Source organism: Falco rusticolus, chromosome 2, assembly GCF_015220075.1.
Source record: "Falco rusticolus isolate bFalRus1 chromosome 2, bFalRus1.pri, whole genome shotgun sequence".
NCBI lineage: Eukaryota > Metazoa > Chordata > Aves > Falconiformes > Falconidae > Falco > Falco rusticolus.
This window is the reverse complement of record NC_051188.1, coordinates 78,272,156-78,288,061: the sequence shown is the minus strand read 5'-3', so window position 1 is coordinate 78,288,061 and position 15,906 is coordinate 78,272,156.

The window sequence follows — 15,906 nt, the reverse complement described above, 5'->3', positions numbered from 1 at the left end:
TTTCTGTTTGCCACATAATGATTTTTCTGTTCCACTTGCTTTGTTAGGGAGTACAGGACTCGCTTTTACAGAACAACTATTGATTAACAAAATTAAGCAGGTCAGTTTTGGCAGATAGTTCATGTTTTCTCTCTTGATCACCCTATTATCTCTAGGATAATAAAAAATAAAACATTGCTGATCTTAAAAAAATAACAGGTGATTTTTAAAGTTTAAGAAATTTACTAACTTTTTTAAACAGTCAAATCTTTATAAACCTGTTCCTACTGAAAAGTCTGATAGTGCTATTACTATCAAACATATCAAAACTATATGTTTTATATCTTGGCTACTTGTTAAAAAAATAGGGAATCTTTAGTTGATAAATTCCATAATATAGTAAAAGTATGTCCAGAGCAGGAAATTATATCACCACATTTCTGAGCACAAGGTTTTACAAACTAGGAGCAGGTACCTGGTGTAGGGTGTTTCTGAGGGCACATCTATGCTGATAATTTACCTTAGAGTTTGCTTGAAATGTGTTGTGAAATCCTCGCCCAGATCTACTTGCCTTGTGCTCTTTCACATCTCAAAGTAGTTTTGGTACTGGACAACTACTTACATTGGAGTAAAGGGATAATGAATGTGTCAATGGGAGACTGGTGGGGCTCTGAGCTCTTCAGTTGCATCCTTTTTCAACTGTATGGTTTCATTAGAAAGAGGGTATTTCAAAAAAAGCTTTAGCGGTTTGGTAATAAACAGCCCTTTCACTGTTGTTTTTTTCCCCACAAAGAATGTTTTGTGAGTTTTTTTAACCAACATGAATTCAGTGGTCATCCCCTTCTGACAGGACTTGCTTCCTTATCAAGAGCCTAGTGGCAAAGACCCTCTCTGTTCCGTCACAGATCCTACCACAAGGAGGAGTGCCAAAACCGGACCCACAGCTCGCAACCGCTACGCTAGTCAGTGGACCCTCAACAGACCTCACCCCACCATATCAGCTCATACCCTCACCACAGACTGGAGGCTGCCCACCCCCAGGCCAGCAGGATCAGTGGACAAGGAAAGTGACAGCTACAGCGTCAGCCCCTCGCAGGACACAGGTACAGGGCTCTCCATCAGGCTGCGCTGTGAAGATGGGACAGCAGTAGCTGCAGTAACCTTCTTGGTCCTTGTATTTCATTTTGTGCTTTGGTATCTCTTTTTTTTTTTTTTTTCCCTTGCTAGGGTGTTTTTTCTGTAGGCTATTCCTAAATGGTGCCACAAATGCATATGGTGCTAATGATAACAAATATTGTGCCCATGTTTCTTCATGCCATGCACGCATACCGGAGTCCTTTGAAAGACAGGGTGGTAATTTTTCCTGTAGCTGGAGCACTGTACTTCCTGTATCTGAAGGAAAAAGTAGGAGAATTTGCTGCATGAAAGGTCATTGACCAGGAAGGGGCAGTGTTAGCAACTGAGAATATGCCTGAGTCATAGGTGGGATGGTTATCAGACTTGAGCTACGCTGAGGTTAGTGTTTTCCTTTTCCTATTCATGTAATATGTCCATAGGGTTTATTCTAAGTGGAAAAAATGAGAGGGAAAAAATATGGAATTGAAGTCCAAGTCAAAATCCATTTGTATCACTAAATACTGAAGCAGCTAGCTCTGATTTTCCTCAGAAATAACATAGGTTTTATTTCTCTAGATAATAAGTGGGGAGACACTGAATACATATTCTGCCTGCAGTCTTCATCTCTTCTTGATGTCTTCACATCGTAAATGCAATTGTAACTGAAAATAAAGGCTTTCTTCTCTGCCCTACAATGAAAAATTGGGGAAAAAAATAAAGGCAAATAAATGGACAAATGATTAAACAGAAGAATAATCATAAAGAAAATCGAATAAAGATTAAATATGAAGAAAGGTACAATACTATTCAAACATATGCCTGACAGAAGTGAAGTCAGGCTTACTGTGGTGTCCTTGGAAGAATGGCCTACTTTCTATCCTAATTCTAAGGGAAAGTTTGTTACGTGAGAAAGCTATGTGTTAGAGCTACAATGCAGTTGGTGTGAGTGGCCTTTCACTATGAAAACCAGTATGGCTGGTTTTATTCTTTCTGTAAGAACAAGCACTTGACTTCCCTTACATCCGTCTTTCCACAATTCATCCTCTTAAAGTTGCAGACCCTTATCTTGTCTGTGTAGGGTAATGGCACTCAACAGATACCTCTGGCCAGCTGATAAACTTCATCCTGATTTCTTCAGGTAGAATTGCCATAAGGCTTTAAGGATTACTTCCAATAGCTATTTGAGATTCAAATACAAACAGCAAATGCTATCTCAGAAATCCTTTTTGTAGATATTCCAGATTGCAGGTGCACTTGCATGTGCTCCAACATTTTGTCACCCAGGGATATTTTCCAAGGCGCATGGCAAAGGGCAGGTAATTCAATTTGCTGTGTGGTTTAATAGACAAACTACCTGCAATTTTGTAAACAGACTTCATAATCTATGTTTTAACATGGTTACTTTCCTGCTCTGTGCCTACACTTGAACACACAGTGATTTATGTGATAGCAAGCTTTAGATAATGCTCAAGAAAGGTTTTCTTGTGACAAAATGTAGTTCTCTTACGACAGTTGGTTTCTAGGAAAAGAACAGAGCCAGTTTAAAGTACCTCAGAAGTTAAAATTTCCAAATAAACAATATAATAGATGTAGCCAAATTATGTGTTCAAGAAGCAATTGAACAAATGTGCCCATTTGATCACTTTTCCAATATGGAGTTCAGATTTCTGAATCTAGTTGATGCAATTGATAGCTGGCAGAATTTAGCACTTCTTATCAAAACAATTCCAGGTTTACAAAGCAGTAGCTTTTAAGACTAGGAAAAATGTATTGCAGCAGTTCATAGCCGTAACGAAGTTTAAATGCTCTAACTAGAGGCCATTAGAAATTTTCTGATGACTTAGGTTTCATGAAGTTCACCCTGGGCTTGGATGAACTTTCATCAAATCTAAAGTAGGTGTTCTTTAGGCAAAGCAGATTCTTCCTGGAATAGTGTCCCCAGGGCATGGGATATGGGAAGCTGCAGGCCCTGAGTTTCATGGACCAAACTGGGACCTTTGCATGACCACCATATTTACAGACACTGCTCTATGGCACTGGGCAACTGCAGCCTTCCAGGACATTCCAGTTGATCGGAAATTTGAAAAGGCATTATTTTGGTCTGATTTACAAATCAAATGTGAAAAACATAATGATGTTTCCTCTGTGTGTGTGTGTGTAGGGGAAATGAATAAATAAAAAGAAGCTTTGTTTAAGTTCTGGCCAGCTCAAAATCTTAACCAAGTTACAGCATATTGTTGAAGTAATTGTCATTTTAAATAATGTATGATCCTATTTACAAGTGGCAGGAGTGTTGTTTTTTGTGCACAATGAAAACTGATGCAAGTATCTTAGCACACAATAAAAAAGATAAAGATTTGCAATAACAACACAATTGCCTCTGGCTGCTATAGGAGACCCATTTTTACGAATTAGCTATTACATTGTGCCTGTTTATTGAACATCACCAGCAATGTCTGAAATTGTACAAATCTTGTGATGAAACATGACTTCTGCCCAAGGAACTTTTGGGCATCCTCTGATCTTCCAGCCCACTAAAGTAGAAGTGCAATGGGTACAACAGACTAGGGATTTGTCCCCATAGAAATGAGCACTGCATTTCCAGAATGCCTTTCAATGTATCAGTAGCCATTACATCTTCAATAGTAGTGCTGTTTAAGAAATATTTATATTCTTAGAAACTCATCAGCAGGAGAGAATAGCTTGTAGGTCATATTAGCCTGTGTGTCAATATGAAGCCCCCATGAAGCTTCAGCGTCATTTAAAAAAAACACCTGAATGACTGCAGGCTGGTAGCTATCAAAGAATAATTGCTTTCTTAAGACCTTTGTTTCATATGAAGAGTTAGTATTTTACCTGATGTCTAGAGAGACAATGTCTGAGAGGCACTGCCTTTATATTTGACCTTTGTCCTCAGGGCTTTCTCAAAAAAAGATAAAAGATTGAAACAGTTACGGCAAGACTATACTTTCTCACCTAGACATCACCTCACAGAAATATTTCTGAGGTACATTAAAACGATAATACAAAGAAGCTGTTTCTCATTTTGCTAAATCGATTTTGTGGGTTTCTAACATTTATAAGGCATTTAACATTTAGAGAAAATGTTTTCTGTAAAAAAAAAAAAGTAACTTTTTGCATTTATTAAAGGTTACTTCTTCCAAACCACAAATTTAATGCTAAGCCGTGTAATTCTGCTAGCAGAATAAGACTTCACCTTAGATTATCTGTAATTATCAAGTAACTCACAAAACTAAAAATTGTGCAGACATCTGTAGTGAAGGAGACTCTTTTAAATCACCTTGATAATTTCAAGGGCTCTAGAGGCATTTTATTAGGAAATATTATCGCATTCATAGCATTTTTCCCAAGGATTATGCAGATGTTTTCCCTTCTACCATTATTTCTATTTCTGATGTTTAGATCGAGCGAGAAGCAGCATGGTTTCCACAGAAAGTGCCTCCTCAACATATGAAGAGCTAGCAAGAGCATATGAGCATGCAAAAATGGAAGAGCAACTGAGACATGCCAAGTTCACAATTACAGAATGCTTCATATCAGACACATCATCGGAGCAGCTCACGGCAGGGACTAATGACTACACAGACAGCCTGACCTCAAGCACGCCATCAGAGTCGGGGATTTGCAGGTTTACCGCATCCCCCCCCAAACCTCAGGATGGAGGGCGAGTGATGAACATGGCAGTTCCAAAGGCACATCGGCCAGGTGAGACATTACAGGTAACATTTTGGTCTTTTGGGTGAGCATTTCACCCCATGCCTGGGCTGCTTAACAGAAAAGGGTATATCACAAGGAAGAAAGAAAATGCACAATATATCCTGTAACTACTTACAGATAGAATTGTTTTTTGTCCCAGCTAATACAACATTTGAATATGTTTTCCATTATACAGAAAAATTAGGAACTTCAAAATTTAGGAACAGAAAGGGACTGTCTAGACCATCAAGTCCACTCTTCTACAGCTGCAGCCATCAGGCAATAGACCCTTCTGGGATAAATAAAACCATATGGGGACGCGTATGCCTATCTCCAACTCAAACCACCCACTAACAAAACGTGTCTTCCAGCAATACTTTGTGCTTGAGAGCAAAGGTTTGCTATCAGAACAGTTCATAAAGATAGATTGTAGAAGACGTGCTATCCCTTCTGCCTTGAAGCTTGTCAAAGGTGTAATAACCCTTTGGTAGTGTTCTGGAGCTGTTATACTCTCTCTATGACATCTCCTAAAATCAAACTAGGATTATCTAAAGAGGGGAGAATAAAAAATGGAAAAAATTAAGACAGTGCAATAGCTTAAGGGATATGGAGCCTTCTACCTTCAGACAAAGTTAAACCCACTCCAACTTCTTATGGAGTGAAGGTGCCTGAGGGACGTCAATCTATGGGACTCAACCAAATTTCCAGTTCAGAAAAAAAGCTGTTCCTAGTGCTACTCTAGTACACAATTGCATAGGTAGTTTATTTGTGGTACTCTGAGATCAAACACGTTATAAAATCTTCTCGGAAGATTTGTCTGTCTTCGTTACAGAATACATGATGTGACATCGTGGAGGAGGATTGGAATGGGAAAAAGACATATTTGTGTGCTTTCTAATAACATGATTTATTTTATTTTATTTTTATGTAGTATATACATCTGCCAGTGTGGGTGGGGCCACTTTATATATACAGAGAACAGTCAATAGTCTCATATATGTAAAATGAATAATGAATAAACTGTGGTCTTTTGCTCAATATACACCATAAATGGAAAAACAGTTGTTGTGAGGACAAAGGAATGGGAGATAGACAGTGGTATCAGGAAGGTCACTCAAAAGCAGGAGCTGGCACTGAAAAGAAAGCATAGATTATGCTAGAGAAAGCTAAAAGAATAACATGGGAAGAAAAAGACCAAGCAGAAGGTAGAAAGTTATAACACACAAGGCAGGAAATTAGTGTGTCATACAGACAGATAAGAGGGAAACGAAGTAGGAAACAAAATAATGAAAGAAATTACTAATTTCTGCGTAGTCACAGAGTAGAACCATAAACCCAGGAGCTGTAGAAATAGATAAAAATAGGAATACTTTTAATTTCTAACTCAAAAAAGCAAGATAAATATTTGTCCTTGCTCTGCTAAAGGGAAGCATCTGGATTCACAACTAAGTCAAAATTGGAGCCCTCTCCTTCCAGTCAGTCAACAAACATTTTTTATCATTTCTTTAACAAATAGCTTTCTCTCTTCCTTTCATGTTCCAAATACATTATTTATGCATATTTAGTATTTGGAAATATTCTAATATATTCCATACAAAGACGATTTTCTTGAGGGCATACAGCACCAAAATTTGGTCCTTCTACTTGAGTTAAAAGCTTTTGAGGCTGGAACATCATCAGAGCCCCTCTAGTAAATTACAGACTTCTAGCCATCTTTAGCTCTGTTTAAATGGCTTGAATTTTTACCTGCTTTTCTTGATTAGCTTTAGCTTTCCTTTGCAGTAAGGAAATTAAATATATTATGAAATTAATAATTAGTTTCAGCACCTTGAAAATAGATGAGTGTTTCAGTAGAGCAACTTGAATGTTGGCCCATAAATATTGAATGATGTGTTATTAAAGGTTACTTTATGAAGGGCTTTAAACAAAACATATGGGTAGAACAGACGGACTAATATTTTTAGTGCTCACATCAGTGAGGAAGGACTTACTGGCCATCACCCTTCTTTCACCCACCACTTCAGAAGCTCTGCAGAAGTAATTAATAACTCAAATACAATTAATCAAAGTAATTCTGCATTTGGGAAATGGAGAAAGAATTAAAAAGTTAAGGTGTTTAGATTAAGTAGATGAGAACATCTGAGATGAAACACTGGCTGTGCTTCTTTAGCACATCTTTATTCTTCCTTGAAGTCGGTCTTTCCATTCAAGGTAACTTTTACCTGGTTTCATGTGCTTTGCTTTTCTTCTCCCCTAACACAGTCTCTTTCTTGTGCAATGTCACTTTCCAGAACTTATGCCTCCTCCTTCCTAATTTCTGATCTCACTTTTCAAGCTGCCTGTATGCAATAAAAGGTTTAGAGTCTGTAATATGTAGTATTTGTTTTTCAAAATAATCCCCAGCAATTACAAGACAGTCTCAGAAAGACTGTAAGAACAAGTTATTTTTATAAATGGGATATTCTGAAACTAATCTACCCCATGGCAAAGCTGCAACTTTACTCAAGAAAAGTAATGATGGAATTTACTGGTGAAGACTTTGTCAGTCATAACTGACTGAGCTATTACCACACTTATTTCTTAGCTTCATGCTACCATAACTGTTTGGTATGAGCAAGCAAAATGTTAGACCACATGAGGCTTTGCTTCAGAAGACCTTCCTGTGAGTTTCTGAGGGCATCCCAACTCATGCCACTGTTCCCTTGCTTTTCCTGAGCATCTCATAGGATTCTTTTGTACCTGTATAGTCAAGCTTGCTGATCCAGCCACCTGCTTTGTCCAGCACGCAGCATTTGAGACCTCAGGTTGCTCCGAATTGAGATAGTTAATGATTAGGAGTAGGGAACCTGAATTCTTTTTTGGTGGAGGAGGAAAAAGGGTAATCAGGATTCAGTGACTTGTACCCTGGGGGCTGACATCAACCTGCTGTGACATTCCCAACTTCTACACCCTTTCCATTCAGAAATTGAACCAAAACATTTGATCACTTCATCAACTTGAATTATATTTAGATGGCTCATCAGATGTCTAGGCAAGCTTAGTAATTGGTCATTTCTAGCACTATAACTATGAATTAGAACTGTCTTTTCAGAACTTCTACACATTACGTACAACTCTTAACTCTGCAATTAGTAATGCATGATAGTTGATTGCCTTATATTCTAGCCTTCTAAGTCTTCTGATAGACCTTTTCCCTTCCAGTCAGCTGGTGCTGCAGATAAACACTCAGGTCAGCAGTCAGAACTGCCTCTGTCTACTGGATTTCTACACCTTTTTCCTGGCATTTAGTTTACAGAAACAAGAAACAGTTTCATGAAGTCAGCTTAGACATGGGAGCTAAAAATGCAAGGATTTGGCCATGAAAGAATAATGATTTTTTTTTTTTTAACAAAAATAGAGCAATCATAATCGTACATAATGTCACAGAAAATAGTAAATAAGGAAATAAAGTGATTTTGGCATACTGCATCTGAGGCATGCACCAGGACTTCAGAATGATCTGGATATTTGGCATGGTTATTCTTTCACCATTCATACTGCCAAATGTATTACACTGTTGTAGACATCTGTACATTTCAGCTGAAGTTATTCCATCACAGAATCACAGAATGTTTGAGGTTGGAAGGTCCCTTGGTCATTTGGTCTAACCCCACCTACTCAAGCAGGGCCACCTATAGAAGGTTGTCCAGGACCATGTCCAGTAGGGGTTTGAGTGTCTCCAAGGATCCAAACTCCACAACCATGCTGGGTGCCAGAGCTCAGTCACCCTCACAGTAAATAAATGTCTCCTAATGTTCAGACAGAGCCTCCTGTGAGCCTCAGTTTGTGCCCATTGCCTCTGGTTCTGTCACTGAGCACCACTGAAAAGTCTTACCTCTGTCTTTGCACTCTCTCTTCAGGTATTAACATACATTGATGAGATCCCGCCTGAGCCTTCACTTCTCCAGGCTGAACAGTTCCAGATCTCTCAGCCTTTCTCATAGGAGAGATGCTCCAGTCCCTTAATCATCTTAGTGGCCCTTAGCTGGGCTCTTTCCAGTAGCTCCACATCTCTGTTGTACTGGTGAGCCCAGATCTGGACACAGGACTCCATGTGGGGCCTCACCAGTGCTGAGGGAAGCATCACCTCCCTTGACCTGCTGTCAACACTCCTATGGCAAGCCAGGTTAACAGCTGGCCTTATTTGTCATAATGGCACATCGCTGCTTCATGTTCAACTTGATGTCCACCAGACCCCCAGGGCCTTTTCTGAAAATCTGTTTTCAAGGTGGGGGATCCCCAGCATGTACTGATGTTGGGTTGTTCATCCACAGGTGCAGGACTTTGCGTTTCCTCTTGTTGATCTGCACGAGGCTTGTGTTGTCCCGTTTCTCCAGCCTAGGAAGGCTCCTCTGGATGGCAGCATGACACTGGTGTATCATCCACATCTCCCAGCTCTATGTTATCAGCAAACTTGCTGAAGATGCACTCTGTCTCATCATCCAGATCAATACTGAAGGTCTTAAACAGGATCGGACCTAGTATTGACCCCTGGGGTAAACCACTAGTTACTGACCTTCACCTAAACTTTGTTTCCCTAATCACTATCTCCTAGACCTGGCTGTTAGCTGGTTTTCAATCCCCCTCACTGTCTGCTTTTCCAGCCCATAATTCATCAGCTTTTCCATGAGGATCTTACAGGAGACGATGTCAAAAGCCTTAGTGAAGTCAAGGTAGACAATATCCGCTGACTTCCACTCATCTACCAAGCCAGTAATTTCATCACAGAAGGTTATCAGGTTGGTCAAGCATGACTTCCCCTTGGTGAATCCATGCTGACTGCTCCTCGTCACCTTTTTGTTCTTCCTGTGCCTGGAAATGGTTTCCAGGATTAGCTGCTCCATCACCTTTTTCCAGGGATGGAGATGAGGTTGAATGACTTATAGCTTCCTGGGTCCTCGTTCTTTACTTTCTTGAAGATAGGAGTGACATCTGATTTATTCCAGTCTTCAGGCTTTTCTCCCAATCACCATGATAAATCAGAGATTTTTGAGAGTGGCCTCACAATGACATCTGCCAGTTCCCAAACACTTACAGGAGCATTCCATCAAAGCCTATGGCTTCCATTATGTCCAGTTTGCTTAAGTATTCCCTGGCCTGATCCTTGTCCACCAAGGGTAAGTCTTCCTTGCTGCATACTCTTCCACTGATTTCTTGTACCTGGGATTCCTGAAGGCTGGTCTTGCTGGTAAAGACTGAGATAAATAAGGCATTCAGTACCTCAGCCTATTCCATGTCCTGTGTCACTAGGTTCCCTGCTTCATTCACCGGTGGGGCCACATTCTCCTGGCCTTTCTTCTGTCACCTGGATACTTACAGAAGCCTTTCTCATTGTCTTTGACATCCCTGGACAGATTCAATTCTAGTTGGGCTATGACTTTCCTAACCACATTTCTGCACGCTGGGACAGTGTCTCTGTATTCCCTCCAGGTTACCTGTGCCTGCTTCCACCCTCTGTGTACTTCCTCTTTGCGTCTGAGTTTTGACAGGAGCAACTCGTTCATCCACACAGGCCTCCTGGCATTTTAGCCTGAATTTCTACTCATTGAGCTTGGAGATGATCCTTGAATATCAGTCATTTTTCTTAGACATGAAGCTACTTCTAGTTGTCTGTACAAGCATCTGTAAATGTTTTCTGCATCGTTGTCCTGATACCAGGCCAAAACTTCCAAGTATATAGAGAAAGTGTTATTAAAGAGTCTTCAATAAAAATTATTTAAGGAATCACATTTTTCTTAAACTTCTAAAAAGACATAGCTACAGGAAATGGAACAGGAAAGTAAGATTATTTTTTTTAGTTAATTCCTACATTCAGTGTTTTCAAAGCCTGTCTTATGCATCCTTGCGTTCTGATCTTTACAAATCCATAGACAGATTTTTGGAAGAAGATGAGATTATTTGTAGATTTTACTTCAGCATCAACAGTAACATCATTATATTTCCTTTTACAATAACATATTCTAAACCACAAAACAAACTAAAATTGCTGCTTAACAACAGCTTCTGCACAGGTTCCAAACAAATGAAAGACTGGATGCAGAGTCCACATGGGTTTTGGTGGACTTCACAGAGCTGGCAGACCTAACCCTCCCTGGCTTTCAAGCTGCCCCACTGCAGATGGTGACATTTCTCAGTAAGCCATCAGAATAGTAATGTGTCCCAGGAGGCAAGAGAAAATGGAACCAATAGACATATCACAGCAGTAATTTAAACATGTGGGGTAAGTCACATCCTTTAGAAAAGTGGGCCTTCATTTCCTAATCGCTGTGCAGTGTTAATATTCTTCATGGTATAAAAGTGATGTCAGTACATCGTTAGCATTGCATCTTCCCCAACAGCAAAACTCCCAGAAGTTTGGGATTATGATTGCTGTTCTCCTCCCCGCATCTGTCACTAACTGCAAGTTTGGTTAGTGAGATCAGGGCCTCAAGGAATAGGCATACTGGGCAATCATCTCAACAGTATACTAGGTTCTTCCAGATCAAAACTGAGGCACTTTTTCATATTAATATTCAGAAATTTCCCAAAGTTTTCCTGAGAGGTTGACAAATGACTCAGTCCTTCATCCTCCAAAGTTGTCATTCAAATCTTGCATTCAGAAACTGGGTGGGACAGAAACTGGGAAGAAATATACTCTCTTTCTACCTCCCACTGTGCCATCAAAGAGACTGTAACGTAAAAAAGTGGAAGACAATTGTAGAGGTTGGGAAAGTTTTATAATAATCTTTATCTTCTCTGTTTTAAAAATGTTAACCACAAATTAGGTTATCATAACAATTATTCTTAACTGCAATAAACATTGCAGTAGCAGTTTAAAAATATATTCCTGTTATTATAATTTTAAATCTTGCTAATAACCTCAGCCAAGAAGCCTCTTGGTTTTTTTTTCCTGTCTTTACTCCTAAATTATTATGCTTGAGAAAAGAACAGCTATTAACTGGGAAATATTTTGATATTTCTGTGCTTTCCAAGTGCTATTATGTCTTTTTTGTGGACAGACCACTTACTTGTGTCCTCTGGCAATGTAATTTATTCTTGGAAGAAGTAATATCTGACCAGTGCTTGAACAGGGATACCTAGAAAGTTTTCATCAGGTCTCTTGCTATTTGCAGAAACCTCCTTTTCGTAGGGGAACTGCCAAACTCAGACCCCATATTATATTTTTCTCTGTTGATAATTAGCCCTAAAAAGAACTTCTTCAAATATATGACATTATCCTTAAGGGTTATCTTGACCCGGACCAGGTAGAAACTTGTCTGCCTGATGTCATAAAACAGTGCAGGCTCATTTTGACAGTCCCGCTTCCTAGCTTGTTTGGAGATCACATTAATATATAAACCCAGAAGGACTCAGTGCATCTTAGGTACACTTCCAGAGAAGAGATATCATTCACTGGGTATATCAGACTAGGAGATTTTGAAATGCATTTAAAACATCACAAGATTTTGTGTCTCAGAACCTCCTCTACAAACTCCCAGATGATGAAAAAAAAAAACCCAGCTTGGAAAGAAACCTGCATGTGGGTGGGGAGAAAAGGCAGTCACAGCCAGGCAGACTCTGAGAAAAAGATCTTCCAGATACTGACTTCACAGCCACAAAGATGGCAAGAACATCCCATTCCTCCACAGGGAATCTGAGTGCTTTCCTTGGTCCTTATGCTGGCACAAAGCAGGAGCACCAGTTTTCTAAGCCCTCGCTCCACTGGAAGCATTTTCCTCCTGCTGCCCTTGGGCTTTTGGTTGATGTGCAAGGGCAGAGCTCCATCCTCTGTCTGCCAGCCTTCCTGCTTGACCTCTGTGTCCCAAAGGAGGAGATGTGGCCAGCCACCACCGCCTTCTGGAAGCATCCTGAGGACAGGACAGGCCTACTGTCAGTCAAGCTCTCAGTAAGCAAGTATGGGTACTTCTTTGGTCTGTGTCAGGCACCTGAGTCAAGCAGCCTGAGTCTAGCACCAAGCCTACCGCATATTTACTAGAAAAGAACACTGGTCTAACCTCTCCAGCTTTGCTGAATGAGCAAGTTCTTTCAGTATTCAGGATGCTTTAATTAGCATTCTTGACCCAATTTACAAATTTCTTGCTGCTTTGACTAATCCTGCTGACTTGAACGGCAAAGTCTTAGCTTGTAGACAAGACTTAATCTACAGAATGCAAGTACTTTATCAACTAACTATTTACAAAGGTCCCTTAAAATAAGTCTGGATATTATCTGCAGTGCATAAACATTATTTTAAATACCCATGTCAAGAAACAACTCTTCTTTTCCAGTATTCAGTCACCACAGCTAAAAATAAGCTGCTTAGCGTGGTAAGAAAAATACTAACCATGCACTAATAGAAAGCACAGTGTATTTCCAATGTCAGCCCTGTAACCCGAGATGAGGAGTTGTGAACTCTTTTCCACTGATCTATGAGTTGAAGGTTGTAGGAGTTATTTCCCTCCTTTACTCGATGCAGACAAGTGCAACATAGTGATGGAGTCTATTTAGATAGTCTATTTGTATTGAAAAGTTGCTGACAGCGCTCTGTAAGCTGTAGCAGTAACTGAATCCAATAGAAATTTGGCCACTGGGGATTCAGTAATGGCTGGGACTCTTGACTTAGAGCGTCAAGTTCACCTTTTGCCTCCTTTTCCCATGCCAATTGTATTAATCTGCATTGACTGAAAATGGAATTGTACAGTTCCACAGTTTCCAGAAGCAAAACTGAATTTCTTGAATATACGGGGGAATCTATGCTTGACCTCGTTTTGTTCAGAAATGCCACAGCAAATTACGAAAAGGCTAACATAGGGATCATTTTCTTTTTTTAGTTCTACACTTGCACTATCTGGTTTCAAATACAATAGAATAAACATATATATATGTTTATTTTATATATATATATATATATATATATAAAAATATATATGTGTATACATACTGCATATATAGAGTGTATGTAGAACAAAGAAGTTGCCATCCTGACTCCATAGCTGGAGACCAGGCACAAATAACAGGCTGGTGGGAAAACAGCAAGATAGGCAGAACAGTCGTAAGTGGGAAAAAACCCTTCTTTTCCATGTTCTTAACTGTAGTAAATACTCTTAAAATGTATGTTAACTTACTTGTATGTATACTTACTTAAACATATGTGACATATTCTGAAATTGCTCCCCTAGATGAGCGTCTTTAATATTTCCATATTAAATACTCCTGTGCCTGGAACACCTTCTTTTTATTTTCTATTGCTCTGTCGGAAAACTAGGAACAGATCACAAAGAGACAGACTGTGCCATTGGCTTCTTATCATAGAAAAGGCACATTGGTGATGAAAGTAAATTGCCTTTATCCTGTCTCAGGGTTTATTTCTGTGGAGAATCAGGAGCTTTTTCTTCTGCTGCTGTGAAAAGCTGAATGTTCTACAGGGGTGAAATACATTTAATTCCGCATGTAATTTGACGTGACCACATACTTGAAATCACTGGCTTGCATTATTTTTCTGGTGGATTTACAGAGAGGAAGGTTCATATTGCAAGTTTTTTAACTTGCCAGTACAACAAAAATGAACCTAGAAACAGGCTCATGTCAGAAGCTAAAATACTCTGAGATCAGAAAGGAAAACTATCATTTGTGTGAATCATGACGTTAAGCTGGGCAGCTGTTTGGTCACAAATACAAAGTTTCTGTGCAAATTTAATGTGAAGATTCCATCTTAGGTAGTGTATAAGATGTCTGGAAGATTAATTGATGATAAAAGTAATTTAATTTTTTTTACAACTATCATCTATGGATCAGTGGTGTTAGGAAGATTTTTGGGGTTTTGTTTTTTGTTTTGTTTTTGGTTGTTTTTGGTTGTTTTTGTTTTTGTTTTGTTTTGTTTTTAATTAGAAGAAATAACTGGCACCAGTTCCTTAAGAACTCTGTAAGGAGTGTGTGGCAGCATAATTATCTTTTCCCGTTGCTAATTTATTTGCTTTTTTTATTTGAAAATTAACATTGGCTTTGGAAAAGTACAGTGTCTAAAACTGTGCTGGTTTGTGATAAATACTATTGGTGCTTTTTTCCTTTCTTCTAGATTAAAAATTGCATGTTAAGGGAAAACCCCTTTCAAGAATGCGTATTTCCTATCTTCTTATTACAAAGTCTTTCTTACTAAAAGTGATATTTTTGAAAAAATTGAATTTAATTTTGTTTTTCTAAAGCTGATTATTTGCTTTGTGGTTTTTTGTTGTTTTTTTTTTTTCATAAGATGCAACTATTAAAATAGACTACCCATGTTTTCTGTAGGTTTGGAGGCAATGTATTCAACTGTAGTTAGTGGAGAGTTTTATGCCTAAAGCAAGGATTACATTTATCAGTAAATTTTCAGCTGCTTTTATGCGCTTACAGTCATAAATGCAATATTAAATTTCTAAAACTACCAGCAAATGTTCCAAATCAAACCAAAGATGCTGTGTCCACTTCAATTAAAATAATAGATTTGTAGAGCAGTTAAGAATCCCTATCTTAAACCTCACTTCTACAAAAATTAGGTTTTGCCTGCTCATGCCATTTTAATTTTGAAAATGTCGAAGCATTTCACCTTAATAGTGTTGAGAAACAGTTTATGTGATTTTTGCATGTCTGCCCAGGGTAACCAGAAGCAGTTGTTTCCATATAGGCAAGAACTGATCTAGCCTTGCTTTAAGGTCCTTGAGGTCATCTACAGCTGTTAGTGCTTTAACGGACTTCTCATACAGCAGGCTCTGCTGGCTTCCTCTGTGCCAAGAGGACCTGAATGTAATCGGAGATCTGTAGGAGAACAGAGAGACTATGGCATCGAAAAATGTAAACCAAACCTTACTTGCAAGAAAGGCCACGCTTGTGCTATCTTTTGAAAGCAAAGTAGAAATGGGTATCACTAGAGAAACAAACTTTTGTTTTAACAGTACATTCTTAATCTGACCATAGTGATAGTCTTTGCCATCCGTGTAGAGGCTTCTTTACATGCTGGCCTTTAAAGCACAGCTGTATGTACACGCGGAAGTATTTCAGTATTGTTCAACTTTTCGTGCCAGCATGCCTTATTTAAATGTG